The 23,228-nt window shown below is 43.8% G+C and overlaps 1 protein-coding gene and 1 non-coding gene across 2 annotated transcripts in view; both read left to right on the top strand.

Moving 5' to 3' along the window:
• The window catches only part of LOC124720199, a 1,401,865-nt gene that overhangs the window by 323,865 nt on the left and 1,054,772 nt on the right, over nt 1-23,228 (top strand). The gene's annotated exons all lie outside the window — the stretch shown is intronic.
• Trnas-cga lies at nt 3,708-3,782 on the top strand. Its single transcript has one exon. It is a non-coding gene; the product is annotated as a tRNA-Ser (tRNA).

Here is a 23,228-nt window from a genome sequence, read left to right as displayed (position 1 = left end):
CTGCAAATTTTTCTTTAGTTTCCTTTACTGTTTGCTCAATAAACAGATTGCGTCTTCTTCACTCATACGAAGTTGAAGACTCAAGTGCTAATGATGTGATGTGACCAGGGGCCGTACAAATTCCCGAGACAGTGCTTCGGAACAGCGACCGACACAAGCGGAATAACTAAATTTGGTAGAGAAAATTAGTTTACCACCTGGCTACCCGTTTCGGTAGCAAGTGTGAACATGCCGCCATCGCCTAACTTGCAGCCGTGATGGGTGCACACCAGCCGTACGCCTTTGCAACACAGCTTCACCTTTAAGCTGTACCCTGAGGTAACAAAAGTCATGTGGTAGCCATACGCACATATAAAGATGCCGATAGTGTCGTGTACACGTGGTATAACAGGGCAGTGCATTGCCGGATCCGTCGTTTGTACTCGGGTGGTTCGTGTGAAAAAAGTTTCCGGTGTGATTATAGGCGCACGAAAGGAATTAACAGACTTTCAGCGCGGAGCGCTGGTTGGAGCTAGGCACACGGGACGGTCCGTTTCGGAAATTGTTAGGGATTTCAATATTGCGAGATGTGCAGTGTCGAGATTGTGCAGTGAAAACCAAATTTCGGGCATTACCTCTCGCCGTGGACAACGCTGGACGGGTTTCACTTAACGACCGAGAGCAGCGGTGTTCGCTTATAATTGCCAGTGCTGGCAGACAAGCAACAATACGTGAAATACCAGCAGAAATGGATGTAGGACGTACGGCGGACGTATCCGTCACGACAGTGGGGCGATATTTGGCGTTAATCGGCTGTGGCAGCAGACGGCCGACGCGATCTCCTTTGCTAACAGCGCGACGTCGCCCGCAGCGGCTCTGCTGGGCTCGCCACCGTGTCAGGTGCGCACTGGAAGACTGTGGCTCGGTTAGCTGATTCCCGATAGCTGATGGTAGGGCTAGAGTGTGGCGCACATCTCACGAAGCTGTGGACGGAAGTTGTCCACAACGCACTGTGCAAACCGGTGGTGGGCTCCATAATGATGTGGGCTGTGTTTACATGGAATGCGCTGGGTCCTACATCTACATCCATACTCTGAAGCCGCCTGACGGTGTGTGGCGGAGGGTACCTTGAGTACCTCTATCGGTTCTCCCTTCTATTCCAGTCTCGTATTGTTCGTGGAAAGGAGGATTGTCGGTATGCCTCTCTGTGGGCTCTAATCTCTCTGATTTTATCCTCACGGTCTCTTCGCGAGATATACGTAGGAGCGAGCAATATACTCCTCGACTCCTCGGTGAAGGTATGTTCTCGAAACTTCAACAAAAGCCCGTACCGAGCTACTGAGCGTCTCTCCTGCAGAGTCTTCCACTGGAGTTTCTGTCATCTCCGTAACGCTTTCGCGATTACTAAATGATCCTGTAACGAAGCGCGCTGCTCTCCGTTGGATCCTATCTATCTCTTCTATCGACCCTATCTGGTACGTATCCCACACTGGTGAGCAGTATTCGAGCAGTGGGCGAACAAGCGTACTGTAACCTACTCCCTTTGTTTTCGGGTTGCATTTCCTTAGGATTCTTCCAATGAATTTCAGTCTGGCATCTGCTTTACCGACGATCAACTTTATACGATTATTCCATTTTAAATCACTCCTAATGCGTACTCCCAGGTAATTTACGGAATTAACCGCTTCCAGTTGCTGACCTGCTATATTGTAGCTAAATGATAAGGGATCTTTCTATGTATTCACAGCACATTACAATTGTCGAGATTCAATTGCCATTCCCTGCACCATGCGTCAATTCGCTGCATATCCTCCTGCATTCAGTACAATTTTCCATTGTTACAACCTCTCGATATACCACAGCATTATGCGCAAAAATCCTCAGTGAACTTCCAATGTTATCCACAAGGTCATTTATGTATATTGTGAATAGCAACGGTCCTAAGACACTCCCTTCCGGCACACCTGAAATCACTCTTACTTCGGAAGACTTCTCTCCATTGAGAATGACGTGCTGCGTTCTGTTATCTATGAACTCCTCAATCCAATCACACAATTGGTCTGATAGTCCATATGCTCTTACTTTGTTCATTAAACGACTGTGGGGAACTGTATCGAACGCCTTGCGGAAGTCGAGGAACACGGCATCGACCTGGGAGTCCGTGTCTATGGCCCTCTGAGTCTCGTGGACGAATAGCGCGAGCTGGGTTCCACACGAGCGTCTTTTTCGAAACCCATGGTGATTCCTACACAGTAGATTTCTAGTCTCCAGAAAATTGATTATACTGGAACATAATACGTGTTCCAAAAATTCTAGAACTGATCGACGTTAGAGATATAGGTCTATAGTTTTGCACATCTGTTCGACGTCCCTTCTTGAAAACGGGGATGCCCTGTGCCCTTTTCCAATCCTTCGGAACGCTACGCTCTTCTGGAGACTTACGGTACACCGCTGCAAGAAGGGGGGCAAGTTCCTTCGCGTACTCTGTGTAAAAATCGAACTGGTAGCCCATCAGGTCCAGCGGCCTTTCCTCTTTTGAGCGATTTTAATTGTTTCTCTATCCCTCTGTCGTCCATTTCGATATCTACCATTTTGTCAACTGTGCGACAATCTAGAGAAGGAAGTACAGTGCAGTCTTCCTGTGGTCGAAGTGAACCGATGATTGACTGGAAATGGGTATGTTTGGCTGGTTGGAGACCATTTGTAGCCATTGATTGACGTCATGCTACCAAACAGTCGTAGAAATGTTCATGCATGACCACAGGCCGTGTCACCACGCCGCAACTGTTCCCGATTCGAGCGAATCATTTGGCCACCCAGATGGCCAGACTTGAATCCCATAGGATATATCCTGGGACGCGATAGAGAGAGACGAATTACTGCACAAACTCCCACACTGGCAACTCTTTCGTCGTTGTGGACGGCTGCACAGTGTGTTAACTGTAAGAAGGCACAGTTGCGAGGGGAGTGCGGGGAGAGGAGGAAAGGAGGAAGCAAGCATTGGCTGGCGAGGGGAGGGGAGCCGTTGGGGGGGGGACAAGGCCCACCTACCAGTTGCAGTGCTGGCACTACAAATTGCGCGTCATGCTTACACGAAAGCAGACGAAAGGCTTGGAAGTAAAACACGCTTTAAATGTTGTTCGTCAACAAAACTGAAATCGTCATGTGCATTAAAATACATATATATATATATATATATATATATGTGTGTGTGTGTGTGTGTGTGTGTGTGTGTGTGTGTGTGTGTGTCTACGATACGTTGACAAACCTTTCATTCCATTGCAATGAAAATTTGGTTAGTTGTTCTCCGAACTGGAAGCAGTGTTCGCAGGCTCGGCACAATCTTCCGCACTGAATACAATTCCGCTATCGTGTCGCGAATGACACGCTGGTTGAAATCATCGATCATTATTTCGATTTCTCTTCTTTTCCTAAGTTGAAACAGACAAAGATTGATAAGAAAATGCCTTCTGCACTGCATGTATTTTTTTTGAATTTGGAAATGTACTGTAATATGAATATGTTTCGAAATAATACAGTAACCAGTGGTGTTTCCATACAAAGCAATACGGTAGCAAGGAAAAATGAAATATAAGGTATGAAACTTCCTGGCAGATTAAAATTGTGTGTGCGCCAGAGACTCGAACTCCGTACCTTTGCCTTTCGCGGGCAAGTGCTCTACCAACTGAGCTACCAGAAGGAAAGCTGTGAGGACGGGGCGTGAGTCGTGCTCGGGTAGCTCAGTTGGTAGAGCACTTGCCCGCGAAAGGCAAAGGTCCCGAGTTCGAGTCTCGGTCCGGCACACAGTTTTAATCTGCCAGGAAGTTTCATATCAGCGCACTCTCCGCTGCAGAGTGAAAATCTCATTCTGGAAAAACAAGGTAATTCGGACGAAATAGGGGGCTCCTTCAAAGTGATGGCGAACAAAATATCTGAAATTGGAAACTCACCTTTTCTTGCCAGGCGTTTGTGGTGATAACGCCAGGGCGATTCTTGGAAAACTGTTTGAATCTTACGATGCTACGCACGGTTCGTCCCGTGTATGTAGCAGTTCTCACTGAAGATTTGTAAATGGGGTGAAGCAGTTTTTTCTGCTCCCTTTCCCTTTTTGCAGCATTCAGTCGCACGCAATATAATTTTGCGAGCATCGCTACGTAATACTGGTTTCCTTCTAACCGTATGCCTACCGGTAGGGGTTGCTGGCGACTCCCGAGATGGGCCAGCAACTGCCTCTTCACTCACTTCCATAATGTTTAGCCCAACTGCACAATAAAAACACGCAGAACAGTACAGCACAAAACAATAACGAAGCAGACGACAGTGGCTACCTCGTACAACACAGTAAAAGCGGTGGCTCGTTTTGTTGTACGGGTTACTATCCCTGTGTGTAGGGGCTGTAATTTTTGATATTCCTTTTTTTTTTTTTAAAACCAGCAAGGTAAAACAGAGGCCGCTACCTCCACCACATCATGTGGATTTAGTGCTCACGTACTCACACTGACCCGTGAACACTTCCCAGTTTATCGATGGGGGATAAATGAAAATTATTGTTACTGTTATCGGTGCCATGCGTGCAATGGTCGTGCGAAGCGCGCGATGTCGAATCTTCATCCTATCGTTAATGGCGCGAGACCTTGTAGCAACCGATATAGTTCTTCATTGTCCTACTGTGACACTAAGGATGGCTTCACGCAATGAAAGGGAGAATGTACAGATTAAAGGACTCGTTTACTTAACAGTTGAATACTGAACAATTACACAATCAAATGGGGGTGGGGGAAGAAAGAATTGAGTTCAGCAGCTTGCCCCCCCCCCCCCCCCCCCAACACTCGTTCATAATAAGCCACGATAGCAGGAGACAAGGAATTTTAGGGACGATCGCCGTATTATGAAATGGGGGTGCAATGTACTAAAGGAAGGGGTTGCAGGCATGCAAGGACCACCACCACCACGAATCAGCCAAAGACTGAGAAAGATGCTACTGTGGGTGAATCGCTAGTTAGCCTCTTGTACTAAAGGAATACAACCAGTGTAACTTCCCCGGAGAATTTTGAACACGACAATAATCAAATGTTAATGGGAATAGAACCAGGTGTAACCTTCCCGCAAAAATGAAGGATAATTTTTAAATGTAAATATTCATTCTGCTAAGTGTAACGTCCCCGTAATTATTTTTAAATGAAAAGAATTGCAAATAGTGCCAAACGTTAGCTTCCCACAGTAATAAAACTCAATGATAATAACAATGTGCAAAAATATTAAGTCCCCACAAAATAAACGTTAAGAGTAACCTGATAAATTGATTCTGGGAGGAAAAGCAAAGGAAATATTGTTTCAATTGTAATGATTCTTTTCTAAAAAAATGATTGGTTTGAGGAGAAAATTATTATTGGGACAATCCTTGAACAAATTAATTACAGTTAATATACATTACATTATCAGATGTGCGCAATGCTGCATCATTACCTTATTTAAAAAATATACCTCGTCCTGAACCTTGACCAGGGACCTCACACACAACTCCGACTGTCTCTCGCGCGCTACTGGCACCAACGAACTACACGCTCTCGCCACTCGCTACGTACCACAACTGCCTCGCAACTCAACTCTCGCACGGTCAAGCGCAGGCTAGCAACGATAAATAACTCGCTGGTCAGAGAATCTGTCATGCCTCGCCATCGCTGCTACTGAATACATACGTGTTCCACCAGCAAGACGGGAAACTATTCAAATAACTTTGGCTCGCGGTCCGACTACGTTAACGAAACACGAAGGGGCGCCAGACACTCGCCACGTGGCGTAGGACAAAGGGCACAAGTTTTCAAGCTAAGAAGACATAAATTGTGACACGAATTTTACACAGGAGAACTGAAGGGGACGTACCGTCGGGCGAAGTGGAAAAGTGAGCATGAATGTACGCACTTTAGTGCCGTACTGCAAGCTTCTGTGAGTAATCGACACGTCTCGCGCATTGCGCCCGACTGTACAAGGAAAACCCTACAGTCTTATAAGACGGAAAACATGGCAGAAACCGTGATTCAAGGAGCGCACGTCAGTACAACGACCTATCAGGTTCCCTCTGGGCCGCAGGGCGCGAATCTACAGTGCTCGTCGGCGCTCGTGCTTACCGAACTCCATCTCCTGGAAGCGGCACCTCCACGGTCACACTAGAACTGCACTGCTGTCCCCACTGCCCCTTTGCCCACTATCCATCCGCGGAGGGCGGTTGGTGCCGGCCCGCGAAAAACGGGCGCGCACCTGAACTGGCCAATCTTTTTTTTTTTTTCATCAGTCTACTGACTGGTTTGATGCGGCCCGCCACGAATTCCTTTCCTGTGCTAACCTCTTCATCTCAGAGTAGCACTTGCAACCTACGTCCTCAATTATTTGCTTGACGTATTCCAATCTGTGTCTTCCTCTACAGTTTTTGCCCTCTACAGCTCCCTCTAGTACCATGGTAGTCATTCCCTCATGTCTTAGCAGATGTCCTATCACCCTCTCCCTTCTCCGTATCAGTGTTTTCCACATATTCCTTTCCTCTCCGATTCTGCGTAGAACCTCCTCATTCCTTACCTTATCAGACCACCTAATTTTCAACATTCGTCTATAGCACCACATCTCAAATGCTTCGATTCTCTTCGGTTCCGGTTTTCCCACAGTCCATGTTTCACTACCATACAATGCTGTACTCCAGACGTACATCCTCAGAAATTTCATCCTCAAATTAAGGCCGGTATTTGATATTAGTAGACTTCTCTTGGCCTGAAATGCCTTTTTTGCCATAGCGAGTCTGCTTTTGATGTCCTCCTTGCTCCGTCCGTCATTGGTTATTTTACTGCCTAGGTAGCAGAATTCCTTAACTTCATTGACTTCGTGACCATCAATCCCGATGTCAAGTTTCTCGCTGTTCTCATTTCTACTACTTCTCATTACCTTCGTCTTCCTCCGATTTACTCTCAAACCATACTGTGTACTCATTAGACTGTTCATTCCGTTCAGTAGATCATTTAATTCTTCTTCACTTTCACTCAGGATAGCAATGTCATCAGCGAATCGTATCATTGATATCCTTTCACCTTGTATTTTAATTCCACTCCTGAACCTTTCTTTTATTTCCATCATTGCTTTCTCGATGTACAGATTGAAGAGTAGGGGCGAAAGGCTACAGCCTTGTCTTACACCCTTCTTAATACGAGCACCTCGTTCTTGATCGTCCACTCTTATTGTTCCCTCTTGGTTGTTGTACATATTGTATATGACCCGTCTCTCCCTATAGCTTACCCCTACTTTTTTCAGAATCTCGAACAGCTTGCACCATTTTATATTGTCGGACGCTTTTTCCAGGTCGACAAATCCTATGAAAGTGTCTTGATTTTTCTTTAGCCTTGCTTCCATTATTAGCCGTAACGTCAGAATTGCCTCTCTCGTCCCTTTACTTCTGCTAAAACCAAACTGGTCTTCACCTAGCGCATTCTCAATTTTCTTTTCCATTTTTCTGTATATTATTCTTATAAGCAGCTTCTATGCATGAGCTGTTAAGCTGATTGTGCGATAATTCTCGCACTTGTCAGCTCTTGCCGTCTTCGGAATTGTGTGGATGATGCTTTTCCGAAAGTCAGATGGTATATCGCCAGACTCATATATTCTACACACCAACGTGAATAGTCGTTTTGTTGCCACTTCCCCAAATGATTTTAGAAATTCTGATGGAATGTTATCTATCCCTTCTGCCTTATTTGACCGTAAGTCCTCCAAAGCTCTTTTAAATTCCGATTCTAATACTGGATCCCCTATCTCTTCTAAATCGACTCCTGTTTCTTCTTCTATCACATCAGACAAATATTCACCCTCATAGAGGCTTTCAATGTATTCTTTCCACCTATCTGCTCTCTCCTCTGCATTTAACAGTGGAATTCCCGTTGCACTCTTAATGTTACCACCGTTGCTTTTAATGTCACCAAAGGTTGTTTTGACTTTCCTGTATGCTGAGTCTGTCCTTCCGACAATCATATCTTTTTCGATGTCTTCACATTTTTCCTGCAGCCATTTCGTCTTAGCTTCCCTGCACTTCCTATTTATTTCATTCCTCAGCGACTTTTATTTCTGTATTCCTGATTTTCCCGGAACATGTTTGTACCTCCTCCTTTCATTAATCAACTGAAGTATTTCTTCTGTTACCCACGGTTTTTTCGCAGCTACCTTCTTTGTACCTATGTATTTCTTCCCAACTTCTGTGATGGCCCTTTTTCGAGATGTCCATTCCCCTTCAACTGTACTGCCTACTGCCCGCATCTCGTGGTAGTGCGGTAGCGTTCTCGCTTCCCACGCCCGGGTTCCCGGGTTCGATTCCTGGCGTGGTCAGGGATTTTCTCTGCCTCGTGATGGCTGGGTGTTGTGTGCTGTCCTTAGGTTAGTTAGGTTTAAGTAGTTCTAAGTTCTAGGGGACTGATGACCACAGCAGTTGAGTCCCATAGTGCTCAGAGCCATTTGAACCATTTTGTACTGCCTACTGCGCTATTCCTTATTGCTGTATCTATAGCGTTAGAGAATTTCAAACGTATCTCGTCATTCCTTAGTACTTCCGTATCCCACTTCTTTGCGTATTGATTCTTCCTGACCAATCTCTTAAACTTCAGCCTGCTCTTCATCACTACTATATTGTGATCTGAGTCTATATCTGCTCCTGGGTACGCCTTACAATCCGGTATCTGATTTCGGAATCTCTTTCTGACCATGATGTAATCTAATTGAAATCTTCCCGTATCTCCCGGCCTTTTCCAAGTATACCTCCTTCTCTTGTGATTCTTGAACAGGGTATTAGCTGTTACTAGCTGAAACTTGTTACAGAACTCAATCAGGCTTTCTCCTCTTTCATTCCTTGTCCCAAGCCCATATTCTCCTGTAACCTTTACTTCTACTCCTTCCCCTACAACTGCATTCCAGTCGCCCATGACTATTAGATTTTCGCCCCCCTTTACATACTGCATTACCCTTTCAATATCCTCATACACTTTCTCTATCTGTTCATCTTCAGCTTGCGACGTCGGCATGTATACCTGAACTATCGTTGTCGGTGTTGGTCTGCTGTCGATTCTGATTAGAACAACCCGGTCACTGAACTGTTCACAGTAACACACCCTCTGCCCTACCTTCCTATTCATAACGAATGCTACACCTGTTATACCATTTTCTGCTGCTGTTGATATTACCCAATACTCATCTGACCAGAAATCCTTGTCTTCCTTCCACTTCACTTCACTGACCCCTACTATAACTAGATTGAGCCTTTGCATTTCCCTTTTCAGATTTTCTAGTTTCCCTACCACGTTCAAGCTTGTGACATTCCACCCCCCCGACTCGTAGAACGTTATCCTTTCGTAGACTATTCAGTCTTTTTCTCATGGTAACCTCCCCCTTGGCAGTCCTCTCCCGGAGATCCGAATGGGGGACTATTCCGGAATCTTTTGCCAATGGAGAGATATCATCATGACACTTCTTCAACTACAGGCCACATGTCCTGTGGATACACGTTACGTGTCTTTAATGCAGTGGTTTCCATTGCCTTCTGCATCCTCATGTCGTTGATCATTGCTGATTCTTCCGCCTTTAGGGGCAATTTCCCACCCCTAGGACAAGAGAGTGCCCTGAATCTCTATCCGCTCCTCCGCCCTCTTTGACAAGGCCGTTGGCAGAATGAGGCTGACTTCTTATGCCGGAAGTCTTCGGCCGGCAATGCTGATTATTTATCAAAATTTAGGCAGTGGCGGGGATCGAACCCGGGACCGAAGACGTTTCGATTATGAATCAAAGACGCTACCCCTAGACCACGGGTACACCGCCATAGGGCCGGAATTTCACGGGGAGGCGACCTCGCGACGTTAAAGCTGAGAAGAAATATCAGTTACAAGGTTCGTAAGGCAGGTTGGGGAACTGAGAGCAGTAGAAATTTTGGCCACTGCTGAACTTTCAGACGCCAGCACGTGCTACCCTGGCAATCTGAAAAAAAGGATAAAAAACGGGGAGCCATCATGGCTGCTAGGAAGACTGCTCTCTCGACCATAAATAAAGAAAATTCCTGGCGCCAAGCTGCTCTCGCAGATCAGCGTGAGACAAGCTGTAAGAATCGTCAAATAAATCAGGCAACCCCATGGAAATTATTAATATTACCTGAATTATTAGTTTACCGAATACCAGAATGCGTGTATTAGAAACATGAGATGCGAACAGTGAATGGTGAATGGAGTGGAAGTCTTTCAACAGTCAGCTGCGTAATGGTGGGAGCAGTCGAAACTGCGTGCCTTACCGAAGCCTGCCGACGTTTATCGACTTCTGCCGATTCAGGACTGGGGAGAGGTCTGCCATCAGTTTACACGTGGAGTTGCTGCTGCGGGCTAGGCGCAAATTGAGACGCGTACAGCACGTGTGACGTGACACGTGACTACAGCGCGACACGCACGTGCCGCACGGGTCACTTCGCACGCGCCGGCTGGCGACGCTCTGCGCTGACTGAACCGAAGCACGCGCAACCCGTTACCTTTCTCAAACGATTTTACAGAAACTCTTCACTGGAAATACGATTTTTGCCTTACCTGTAGCGTTATATGTCAGCTTCGTGGCGAAGTGCCCATCACCTCGCTAATGACCATTCTTATTGTGATGTACACATTTCAGTAAGACACTACGCAAAACTCAAAAAGTTTGCAACGAAAATTAGGGGTCGCTATGATTTTGCGTTTGGTGCGTGTCACACCATACGTTGCTGCGTATGAACTTTAGCTAACATGCTGAATTTTTGTTCAGACTTGGGAGGAAGTCTCTATCTGCCTCCGATCTCGAGAAAATGGATCCCATGTAGCGCGCTCACTTCCGACCTCACGCCCGCGAGAATGAAATACTCGCACCATCTCTCGTATCTCCTAAACCGCTCGAGACATCGAAAGTTTGGCGAATGATAAGCACACAAGGAGGAGAGTGTTTTGCAAAATCTGAAACACACGGTACTTTCTTATCTATGGCCATATATTAGTACTTGTACTTCCCTTTTTATTTATTTCACTCCAGTGACTGTAATTTACTAAGAGTTATCGACAGCCAGCGAAACAAGAGCTTCCTCGTATGAAAATAAACATGAATTTTCTTCTTTCATGTAACTACAAACCGACACTATGAGGTTTTTCGGAAGCTATTGAGCTCTGTGATTGCCAATTACTTGTTTAATGAGGCCCTACGTTTCGGAATTCTGTCTCAATAGCCGCTGTGAGATGAGTTTGGCAAATTACACTGTGACAAAGGAAGTACAATTAAATCAGTCACCAAGAGAAATGCGGCCATTACTCACAAACGGTGATGCTTCTTCGAATGAGAAAAAGTTAACAACTCACACAAAACTATATTGCCAATTCTATTGGAATTTTGGTGGAATCCCCGTAACCCATCGTATTTTTAACACTGAGCGACGGGAATGGAAACTTAACAAAGGATTTTATTCCTTCTCTTGATCTGAGCAGTATTAATATAATGACGGGCGTTCCTTCAGGCGGAATGATAGCCACATGCCAGATACTGTTTACTCATCTAGGGCTTGCCAAACTGACAATTCGTGATCGCGAATAAAATAGTTATTGAGAAAAATAAACAATTGATCTGTCGCACAACACAATGGTGGGTGTAATGTCAGCAGCGAAGGATAATGCGCGCGACAGGAATGCACAAACTATCCATGTATGCCTTGTGAGATGGAGTTCGAAAAACATTGTCATGAAAGTTGATCTGCCTTTGTCAGCAGTACATTTCAAGAAATTAAATATATCTAATCATAACACTCTTTTAGGATATTCCTACTTTCGTAATAATACCATTTTCTTCATTTGTGTTGCCTGTTGTATAATTAGTTTATTAATGCTAATAACGTGCATGCAACAATTGAAATGCTTTTTCTCGTCACGGCGAACCAATTAAAACATTGTTATTTGTGACTGCTTTTCGACTGTTTCTAGCTTGCATCCACTACATTATTACATCCATATCCAAGTAACCACAGTCAGACTTGTATACTTCAGACCTTGGACGCTTTTTACCACAAGAACAAAGGGATCACACCTGTGGAGATTATCCCTTTCTAAATTTTTGTAACAGATCGTACAGATACGCTAGCTTACTAGGCAGCGAGAATATAATCTTGCTTTACTTTCCTGCCTTGATTCTTAATCACATGATATTATAATATTCCTTGCTTCCTTATTCGCTACCCTCTGTCCCTTCTTGCGATCTGAAAACATCACGGAGGCATATGGTGCAATTCCAGCGCCCAATGGCTCATCAATTACTGAAGTATGCATTTTCCTTGACAGAAGAAAAACAAAACTATGCAGATACAAATAACAGGAAAGTATAACGTGCTAACGAAGAAAGCTGGAGCGTTTAAATGGCGAAAAACGAAACAGCATCCAAAGGCAATAAAATTCAGTACACAGTAAGGCAAAATTTACCGTATGGGCAATATTACCACTGCTGATGTGTGCCGTTCCGATGTGAGCATATGGTCGGGCTACTTTTCCGCTCCTCTCCTCAAATTTCCCACGGTGGTAGCGAGGCAAGCGCGACGCGCGGTGCGACAAACTGTGCCTCCACCACAACGCCGCGCGGCCTGGCGCACGCGCGTGTCGCGTCCGCGTCCGCGTCGCGTTCCAGTCGCGTCCGCGTCGCGTTCCAGTCGCGTCGCAGTTTCCGCGGTCCCATTTGAACCTGTGATGTTACAAAAACATGCGCTGCGCTGCGTCGCGCACACGCGCTATACGCGTCTCAATTTGCGCCTAGCCTAAGAGGTACCCCGTGAGCTTCGCCACCTGTGTGTGTGTGTGTGTGTGTGTGTGTGTGTGTGTGTGTGTGTGTGTACAGTTGTAGCCTGGTGGGCAGCGAGTTGGTGAGGTAAGTCAAGGTAAGGCATCGGCGCATTAGCGCAGGGCTGGAGTGCAGAGCGCCGCTGTTGAACCTCGTCACTAGAGATGGGTAGTTCGCGAACGAACGGGTGCAAAGGAACGGCTCACCAAGATGAGCGAAAGGACCGAGGAGCGAATTCCAAGGAAAAGATCGGTCCCTAGTTCACTTCGGTCGCGGCGGTCACTTGGTCAGTTCTCGTTCTAGCCTCGGTCGCGTGCTCGTCTCAGTCTCGGCCTCCCTCGGCCTCCCCCGTCGTTCTTCGCACGACCGCCTGTCTCATTTCCACTGCCGACTGCTCCTAGTCAGTTCAGTATCCAGTTGCTCGTTTCGTTCACTGCGCTCGCCCCTTTTATGTGTGTTCCAAACTGTTCTTGCACTTGGTTCTGGCTATTCGGCGTCCACGACCGGTAATCAGAAAGTATTTCACACTTACGTAAATTACATAAAAATTACGTCGTATGTAATAGGTACGTCTTTTCAGGTAACAAAAGGGCATATCAGCTCACTTCATTATATCGATGAACAGCAGAAGGCATACTTATAACAAGGCAAGTTTTTTTATTCATATATTTTTTAGTTTCATAGACTTGATTTAGCAACTAACTTTCAATAATTTCCTTCATTTTTAATGTAAGAAAATACGCATAAAACGATTTTCGTGTATCTTTCATATACAAAACATTACATTTAAGAAGGCTCTAATTATTTTTAAATTTGTTTGTTTCCAATTTGCATTACCTGCTAGTTTGGTTTCTTTGAAAAAAAAAAAAAAAGTGGGTTGTGGGTTAATTTGGGTCAGTAGGAAAAGCGGTGCCTCTCCATTTGAAAAGGCATGGATTGCCATAGAATCGTATTTACTTATTATCTCAAAAACATTAGTTCAGAAGCAGCTTTGAAACCAAAAACTTCATTACTGCGAACTTAATTATTATTATTATTATTGCTGCATTAACTTTAACAATGCAACATAAGAACCTAATTTTTACTAAGCGTGTGACGTAAGTACGAGAAAACCACATTTTATTTTATGCTTCCATAAAGTCTCTACTTCGCCTACGAACTCGGAGACAACGTGAAGTATATATAGGGTGTAAACGATTATTGTTTACAACGCAGCATAGCTATGTAGTGGAAGTCGAAACGGAGAATTTTATACGAGACACTTGTGGTCTATTAAGTTGGGAAACAGCCACCAACAGGTTTACAAGTCTACATGTGCTATATAGCCCATGCGCGTCGCGTGAGATTTTCATGTTCTCTTCCCCAGCTCTCTACACATCGTCATCGATTGTTTCACAATTGTTGCTTGCATTAGCTTGTTACTTCTTCACTGCCTAATTATTACACGTTTGTCTGTCCGTTGTATCTGCTCGTAACGGGCAACACATCGTCCGTAATTGGCGAGCAGTCTGTACTTGGGGCCGGTTTTCCGTGCGCCACGCTGTATTATTTCCCTGCGATCAGCCACACAAGGCTACGGCTGGCTAAACGAGAGTTTCTGCAGAATCACAGAAATTACTTTTAAAAGTGTGTAAGAATTCTGTAATGAATAAAAACTCTATACTCCAGGGGGGAGGCAAGTTCCCCCCCTCTTGGTACCCTACATCCTTCAGTCACTTACACTACTAGTTTTCAGTTTTTCATAAGAACCATGTACCAAGCACGAATGAACGGTGAACGAGTAAAAATGAACGGTTCCCAAAAAAGAACGATCAGCAGTGAACTAGTTCCCAAGGATGAATGAGTTTCCCCACCTCTGCTCGTCACGCGAGCCTGCGGCGGCGGTGGTGGTGGTGGTGGTGGTGGTGGTGGTGGTGGTGGTCGGTGCTAGACGGCCCGCGCTATCGACCGCCGCTGTCGAACGACCGCCTCACGACCCGGCCAAGCTTGAGGAGGTCTAGCCACAGCTAAGGCGGTCCGGGGCCTGATACGGCTTCCGCAGCCGAGGTCACTCACTGCGGGGGCGGGGGAAGACCGCCCACTCGCTACCTCACTGCCCCCTCCCCCCCCCCACCCCCCACCCCTCCCCTGTACCTAGTGCGGCGGCGCGGTTCTTTCCGTCCCTTTAGGACGGATCTGCGAATGTCTGACATTTGCCACGATTTGACCTGCTCGGCAAAGGGTTGGGTCGCTTCTCTCCCCCCTCCTCCCTCCTCCTCCTCCTCGTCGCTGTCGCGCATTAGAGGTACTTACTGAGCCTTTCCGCCGGTTTACTTAACACGGGACCAGAATCTCTGGATTTTCCGCCACATTTCTAGAGAGAGTTTCGTTGCGGTAACTATTAAATGCACCTCGCATTGAAATCCGCACCAAATTTGGAGCCTCACAAGGGAACCTCCCCATCGCACCCCCCTCAGATTTAGTTATAAGTTGGCACAGTGGATAGGCCTTGAAAAACTGAACACAGATCAATCGAGAAAACAGGAAGAAGTTGTGTGGAACTGTGATAAAATAAGCAAAATATACAAACTGAGTAGTTCATGGGAAGATAGGCAACATCAAGGACGATAGGAACGCAGGAGCTCCGTGGTCTCGTGGTAACGTGAGCAGCTGCGGAACGAAAGGTCCTTGGTTTAAATCTTCAATCGAGTGAAAATTTTAATTTTTTATTTCCAGTTTATGTGACACTCTTATCTTTTTATCACTTTTTTGGGAGTAATTATTACATCCACAAGAAAACCTCAATCGGGCAAGGTAGAAGAGTCTTTTTACCCATTCGCCAAGCGTACAAGTTAAGTGGGTCGACAACATATTCCTGCCATGTGACGCACATGCCGTCACCAGTGTCGTATAGAATATATCAGACGTGTTTTCCTGTGGAGGAATCGGTTGACCTATGACCTTGCGATCAAATGTTTTCCGTTCCCATTGGAGAGGCACGTCCTTTCGTCTACTAATCGCACGGTTTTGCGATGCGGTCGCAAAACACAGACACTAAACTTATTACAGTGAACAGAGACGTCAATGAACGAACGGACAGATAATAACTATGCAAAAATAAAGAAAGTAAACTTATGACTTGTGGGAAGACTTGAACCAAGGACCTCTGACGTCTTCATCTGCAGCTGCTCACGCTACCACGAGACCACGGCGCTCCTGAACCCACGAACTCCGTGATGTTTCATATGTGACCCATGGACTACTCAGTTTGTATATTTTGCTTATTTTTTTCACAGTTCCACACAACTACTTCCTGTTTTCTCGATTGATCTGTGTTCAGTTTTTCAAGGCCTATCCACTGTGCCAAGTTATAACTAAATCTGAGGGGGGTGCGATGGGGAGGTTCCCTTGTCAGTAAAACTTCGCCAGTCTTGGAGATTTTGCGTTCCTCTAAATTATACGTGCCTTTTTCGGTGCTCTTGCAGCAGCTTTCTGTCGTGTTTTCTGTACGATGGGGGATCATTTCTGTCTCCTATTAATTTATTTGGTATGAATCTCTGAGTGCTGTTGATATTATTTCTTTGAACTTAAGCCACATACGGTCTTCACTTACGTAGTTTGCAGGGATTGGATACTGTCTCTTAGAAAGACGGCATCCGAATTTTTCGCTGCTTTTATAAATAGATATATTTCGCGTTTAGTTTTGGTGAATTTGTTACGGAATTGAGCCTCGCTACGACTGTGTGTTCACTAATCCCTGTATCCGTCGTGATGATCAGGATTATTTGTGGCTAAGAGGTCGAGTGTGTTTTCGTAACCATTTACAATTTCAATGGCCTCCTGAACTAATTGTTCAAAATAATTTTTAAAAAATTATTTAGAACGATTACGGAAGTTGTCTTCTATCTACAATATGGTCTTGAAATGTATTTTTGTCAACATACGGAAGGGTAGGTTGAAGTCACTGCCAACTATAGTTGTATGAGTGTGGTACCTGTTTGTGGTGAGACTCCAGTTTTCTTTGATCTGTTCAGCAACTGTTTCGTCTGAGACCGGGGGTCGGTAAAAGCAGGCAGTTATTAATTTATTCCGGTTGTCTAATATAACCTCTGCCCATATTAAGTCACAGAAACTATCTGCTTCACTGTTACTTCTGAGCCGGAACACACATTACATTATTTTTCCTTAAGTTGCGCTTCTTGTTTCTGTTGCAGCGCAGATCATTACAATTACGGCTTTTCCCTCTAAAACCTAGGATGCTTTCTCTGTGACCCTGTAAATAATCCTTATTTCACACATTTTAAAATTGTACGTCGACTTTAGATGACATGTCAATCACAGATGTTCCTATCTCCATTTAGTGAACGTATTCTCAGTCATGTTTTGAACATTGTCCCGCTACACTTTATCACCAAATGTTTCGCAGCAAGCGCTATCGCATTTTACAGAGTACATTGAGTATGTCGTTATTCTTATCACACATTCACATTCCTATTTCTTTCTCCTTACTGTCTCTTGGACATACAGTTGTAGTAATTAAGCACAAATGCAGTGATCAAAAAGAAATGGTTAGCGTACATTCGCATTCACTTTACATCGTCCGTTTCTCGTTGCTCCCATGCCGATGGACTGTTTCTATCGCAATCAGTAAGCGTGAAAGGAAGCTACCGTAAAGACAGAGGGATCTATATTTATACTTGGCACAACTAATAACATACTGACATAATCGTCGGTATTGCTTTCGTTTCCCAAAAGTTATAAATATTTCCATTTCGGAAAAGAAGCTCCGTATTTGGCCAAGATGTCGAAGGAGAAGGTCCCTTGCGTACTGGTTGTATCGAGTAAGGTGTGGAGACGGCGGTTTGAAAGCGGACAGAAGTAGTGCGGGGAAGGGCGTCCCTTACCTGAAGGATCGCTACTCAAGCTACCTGGCCAAGGGGGAAGCATGGCAAATGTCCACACACGCGGACCTGCACCCACCTGTGAACATTGTCCCAGCAGACCATCAGTAGGAAAGCAGAGTGAAACCTACTGTGCTTCGACGTGAACCAGGCTGCAATTTAAGTCAATAATCTACGTTTCGGGAGAAAGTTTTTCACACGAAATGTAAGGTTGGAAGCTTTGTCCTCAATTAATATGTTCTGAAACCCGTGCTAGTCTTACCACAGTCACTCACAATACCTTCCACTCACGTTAGCATGTTCATGGTGTTGCATTTCCCGAAAACGTAATAGCTACAAATATACTGATTGTTCTTGATTGAGAACGCTCGTCAAATATAAAGTCTGTCTGTACCAAATGCAGTCACAGTTTTTCAGCCACCGACCTGCTCAATACGCCACGCGTAATTTGTCTTTTCTCGTTACAAAAGTCACTTAAAAATTCCGAAATTTCTGCACACACATCGGAATAATTATGCCATCACCTTCTAACACTTTCGATGTATGAAACACAGCTACATCCAGCAACTTAGCATTTCCATCGGAACTACTACAACTACACACGTCCGGTCTCTTTCATAGCCAGGCTTCCGACTCCTCTTTAGAATACTCTAGTGGTGGGCAGGAAATCGCGTTATCTGTTAGAAATCACAGTGACTGAGAAGTCACAGATATCACAGTAGCAACTTTACAGAATCTAACTGCGATTTCAGTCACAGTTAGCAGTCGCAAGTAGTATTTCACATTGAAAGACGTGAGCCATCTATTGGTCGAATTTAGCACTGCTTTCTGCGATTTCAGTGACAAGTCGCAACTAAGAGTCGCAAGTAGCAACTAAAAAGCGCAGTTAACATACTTTTCCTAGTGCCATCTGTTGACCGACGTACGTACTTCGTCATGAGAGCCTTGTGCCTCACGAGATCGATGTGCTGTGTGTGCATATGAAGGGCTTATTTCAATAGTGGTACAAGTCCATTTTTGTTCATTTTGAGATATAGAGTCGTAAAGTTAAATGAGTGCTGAAAAATCTGCAGTTGAGATACCAGAAATATTGAAGCATATGGCTTCTTGCTAGAGATGAACCTTTATTTATGTTTGTTTGGATCACTAATTTCAGAAGCATTATAGACAGAATAGTGTAGGTAATGGACTTGTACCACTATTGAAATAAGCCCTTCATATTATATGACGACATGCACATTCAGCATCAGTTATGGTTGGTCAAATACTGCTGTGACTCTGAATGTATTATATTAATAAGAAGCAACATTGCCTTTTTCTCCTGAAAATATCAAGTAACGTAACAAATGTGTTTGATTCTGCTTCCAATATGACAGTTTTGGTTAGTACTCCACATGCCTACAGGACTTTGCAATGTTAACACAGCAGAACTCAGACATCTGTATAAGTGTAGAGAAATGAAAACAGTCATATGAATGCCTCACTTTTGTTCCGACACAGTTCAAGACTCGGGAGAAAAGTTTTACACCTGGTGTTCTACATGGCAACTTCACACAACTACTTTTTGCCGACACTACTACCACCTACATAAGTAAGCTTTTCCTGCGTCACTTTCAAGTAATGCACTTAAGCTATTCCTGATTTAACTGGAAGATCTGTACTTCCCACTTTCATATCAACAGCCTCAAAATGCATATTGTAGACTTCGGGATATGTTACAGGTGAGTGTCACACCAAGATTGTGGAGAAAGGGGGGGGGGGGGGCACGTCTGTATCCAACAAGTGTTTACCAATAAATAAGTGGCGGAAAATTACGGGTATAGGACGGCTTAACATGTGGAAAATGAGATTTTTATTATTCACTCAATGTATTTAACATTTATTATTCCTTTAAAATAGCACAACTACTTCAATAAAACACTTTAATCAGTCGCACACTTATTTCATAATTATTTCACTTTTAAACTGCAAATCCTGCAAGAGCTGTCTTGAATCTTCACGAGTCTCTCTCAACAGCCTTGATGTGGATACATATGTACAGCAAACAGTAATCAGTCAGAACTGCGTCTGCAAAAACACAAGGATTATTAAATAATTTTTGCTGTCACTTTACTAGCAATATAATTGACAGAGTAGATTGCTAATATTTGCTATATCACATTTGCTAATATTTGCTATATCACATTCGCAAGAACGATCTCACTGAAGTAATTAAGTCCATCAAAACGCTTAGAAACTAACCTCTCGTCTGACGAAAACGGTCTAAAGACTGGCAGTTTCTTCAGATCTGTTGACAATGATATTTTGAATTATCACTTTACTGAGTGACTGAAATGTAGTTCAGGTACCTATGAACATAACAATATGTTAGAATTCATTTTCTAAACACGAACTATTACGGTACTGTGCGCCTACTTACATATTAATTACACTATTAATATTTTCACAGTTGTTTCTTTACTACAAAATTAAAGCCAACGGAAGGATAAACGTAAAACATACTTAACAATGACAGGTTTGTTGAGATGCAATTTTCTATGTGGAGAGATGTAACTTTTTCATACGGTGGTACATCGCAGAAGTAGCAGAAGTCACAGAAATCGCAAAAGTAGCAGAAGTCACAGAAATCGCAGAAGTCGCAGGAGTCGCAGGGATACAGGACTTAGGTTCCTTAACTGCGACAAATCACAGTTAAGAATAACAGATACTGAAAAGTAGCATTCGCAGAAATCACTGATATCGGAAAATCGCAGTTTAGCCCATCACTAGAATACTCCAAGTCTTCTCTACCAGCAGAGAAAAGGCGAGCGAAGAATACTGCTTTACCATTGGTCAGTTTACTCAACAGCCAATAGCAAAACAACATTCTCCCGCGTCAGTCCGCGCTTTTCATCAATAACCAATCGCAAAATAGTAAACCTAACGACTGCACTTTTTACCGACGTAATTATCTAAGATGCTCAAGTTTTGCTTATGCATAAAGTTATTTACTATTGTTATTTATACCTGAATTAACTTTCCCTTTACCATTAACTTACTTTCCAAATCTATTCTGCAAAAAAAAAAAAACCTTTGTTCATATCCATACTACTTCGAAATGTTCCCACACTAAATCCTACTACATAACTCGTCAAACAATTATCTTCGTATTAACCTTAAACCACACTCACGCATCATTCATACTGCTAAAACACATTTATAACATTTTACATACACAAAAAGAAATAACAACACATTATGAAAATACTAGACCAGTTAATGAAAAACATTCTATTACTTTAGTGCACTCTTGTGGGCACAATCGAAACTAAATCAGTCCCCCTATCCAATACTGCCCTCTATCGGCTGATGCATAAACTACGTGCATGCCCAGTCTCGCGTCACCATCTGTCACTATCCAGCTCTGAGACACATCGCCCACTTCACCGCCTCCAAGGCAGGATCGGTATACGGCGCTACGCTTCACTATAATGGCTTCTCTGAAAACGCTACTCAGCAAAAGTCTTTCACTTTACGTTTAAACCAATGGAAGCTGTGATGGAAACAACTACTAGTAGAAATAAGAAAAATTTCGGAAAGTTACAAACTAATGTAGCGGCTACAAGCCATACGGTGATACCTGATGCTGTTGTCAACAGGTCGGAGAGTGTGTCATCTCAAAACGAGATTTCCGTGCTTGCAAAAGGATAAAACTTTACTACAACACATAACAGACTACCAGCTGAAGGTATGAAATCTCCCCACGGAAACTGCGAGTGCAATTAGAACCGAAGCCACCAGGGTCTTACGGCACAGTAAACCTTCGGAATTTTTAGACAACATAGTTGTATGGAGATAAACAGCAATAATGGTCGAAGTAGAGAGGATATAAAATGTAGACTCGCAATGGCAAGGAAAGCGTTTCTGAAGAAGAGAAATATGTTACGAAGTGAGACATGGACGATAAATAGTTCAGACAAGAAGAGAACAGAAGCTTTCGAAATGTGGTGCTACAGAAGAATGCTGAAGATTAGATGTGTAGATCACATCACCAATGAGGAGGTATTGAATAGAATTGGGGAGAAGAGGAGTTTGTGGCACAACTTGACTAGAAGAAGGGATCGGTTGGTAGGACATGTTGTGAGGCATCAAGGGATCACCAATTTAGTACTGGAGGGCAGCGTGGAGGGTAAAAATCGTAGAGGGAGACCAAGAGACGAATACACTGAACAGATTCAGAAGGATGTAGGTTGCAGTAGGTACTGGGAGATGAAGCAGCTTGCACAGGATAGAGTAGCATGGAGAGCTGCATCAAACCAGTCTCTGGACTGAAGACCACAACAACAACAATAATTTACTTACAATCAATTATTCAAAACGTCAGCCACAGTCGCATTATTTATTTTGCCTCCAACCGTTTTCAGCCCGCGATGGGGGTCATCTTCAGGGCAATTTACACCATTTGGTCGCTCGCTGGAGTCGTCGCCCTATCTGCGCACGGTTGCTAACTATCGACCAAATGGTGTAAATTGCCCTGAAGATGACCCCCATCGCGGGCTGAAACCGGTTGGAGGCAAAATAAATAATGCGACTGTGGCTGGCGTTTTGAATAATTGAAAGCTTTGGAAAGTAATTTAACCAAAAGCGAAAGGAAGACTCTGTCATTTCAATGCAGATAAAAGATAGCGCTTCTTCCTGCTGATAAAGGGAATGCTACTGTTCTTATGAATAAAGAGCATTATCGAAACAAAATTTTGTACCTCAGGACATTACAAAAAAACTTAGAAGGACCCTACAGCCAGCGTTCTCAGGAAAGCAAATAGTGTGATTAAGTCATCTACCTCTATTCTCAATGAAGATAAGAGCTTTGTTGAAGAATAAAGCTGTGTGTCCCAGACTGTATGGTGTACCCAAAATTCATAAAACAGATTTTCCTTTGAGACCCATAGTCAATGCCATCAATTCTCCCACACGCGAAATAGCAACACATCTAGCAACTCGTTTACAACCATGTATTGGGAAAACTGACTCGTGTCATTTTATTGAGAGACTTTGACGACTAATTCTAGCTCCCGAAGATATCCTTGCAAATTTGGACATAGTCCTCATTCACTACGATTCCAGGCAACGAAGTTAAGATTTTCATAACGGATATTTTTTCGTTCCAGGAAATTTTTTCGTTCCAGGAAATTTTTTCGTTCCAGGAAATTTTTTCGTTCCAGGAAATTTTTTCGTTCCAGGAAATTTTTTCGTTCCAGGAAATTTTTTCGTTCCAGGAAATTTTTTCGTTCCAGGAAATTTTTCCGTTCCAGGAAATTTTTCCGTTCCAGGAAATTTTTCCGTTCCAGGAAATTTTTCCGTTCCAGGAAATTTTTCCGTTCCAGGAAATTTTTCCGTTCCAGGAAATTTTTCCGTTCCAGGAAATTTTTCCGTTCCAGGAAATTTTTCCGTTCCAGGAAATTTTTCCGTTCCAGGAAATTTTTCCGTTCCAGGAAATTTTTCCGTTCCAGGAAATTTTTCCGTTCCAGGAAATTTGACTGCTCTTTTTAG

This window comes from Schistocerca piceifrons, chromosome 11 (assembly GCF_021461385.2).
Source record: "Schistocerca piceifrons isolate TAMUIC-IGC-003096 chromosome 11, iqSchPice1.1, whole genome shotgun sequence".
Classification (NCBI taxonomy): domain Eukaryota; kingdom Metazoa; phylum Arthropoda; class Insecta; order Orthoptera; family Acrididae; genus Schistocerca; species Schistocerca piceifrons.
This window is presented reverse-complemented; position numbering and strand designations above follow the sequence as displayed.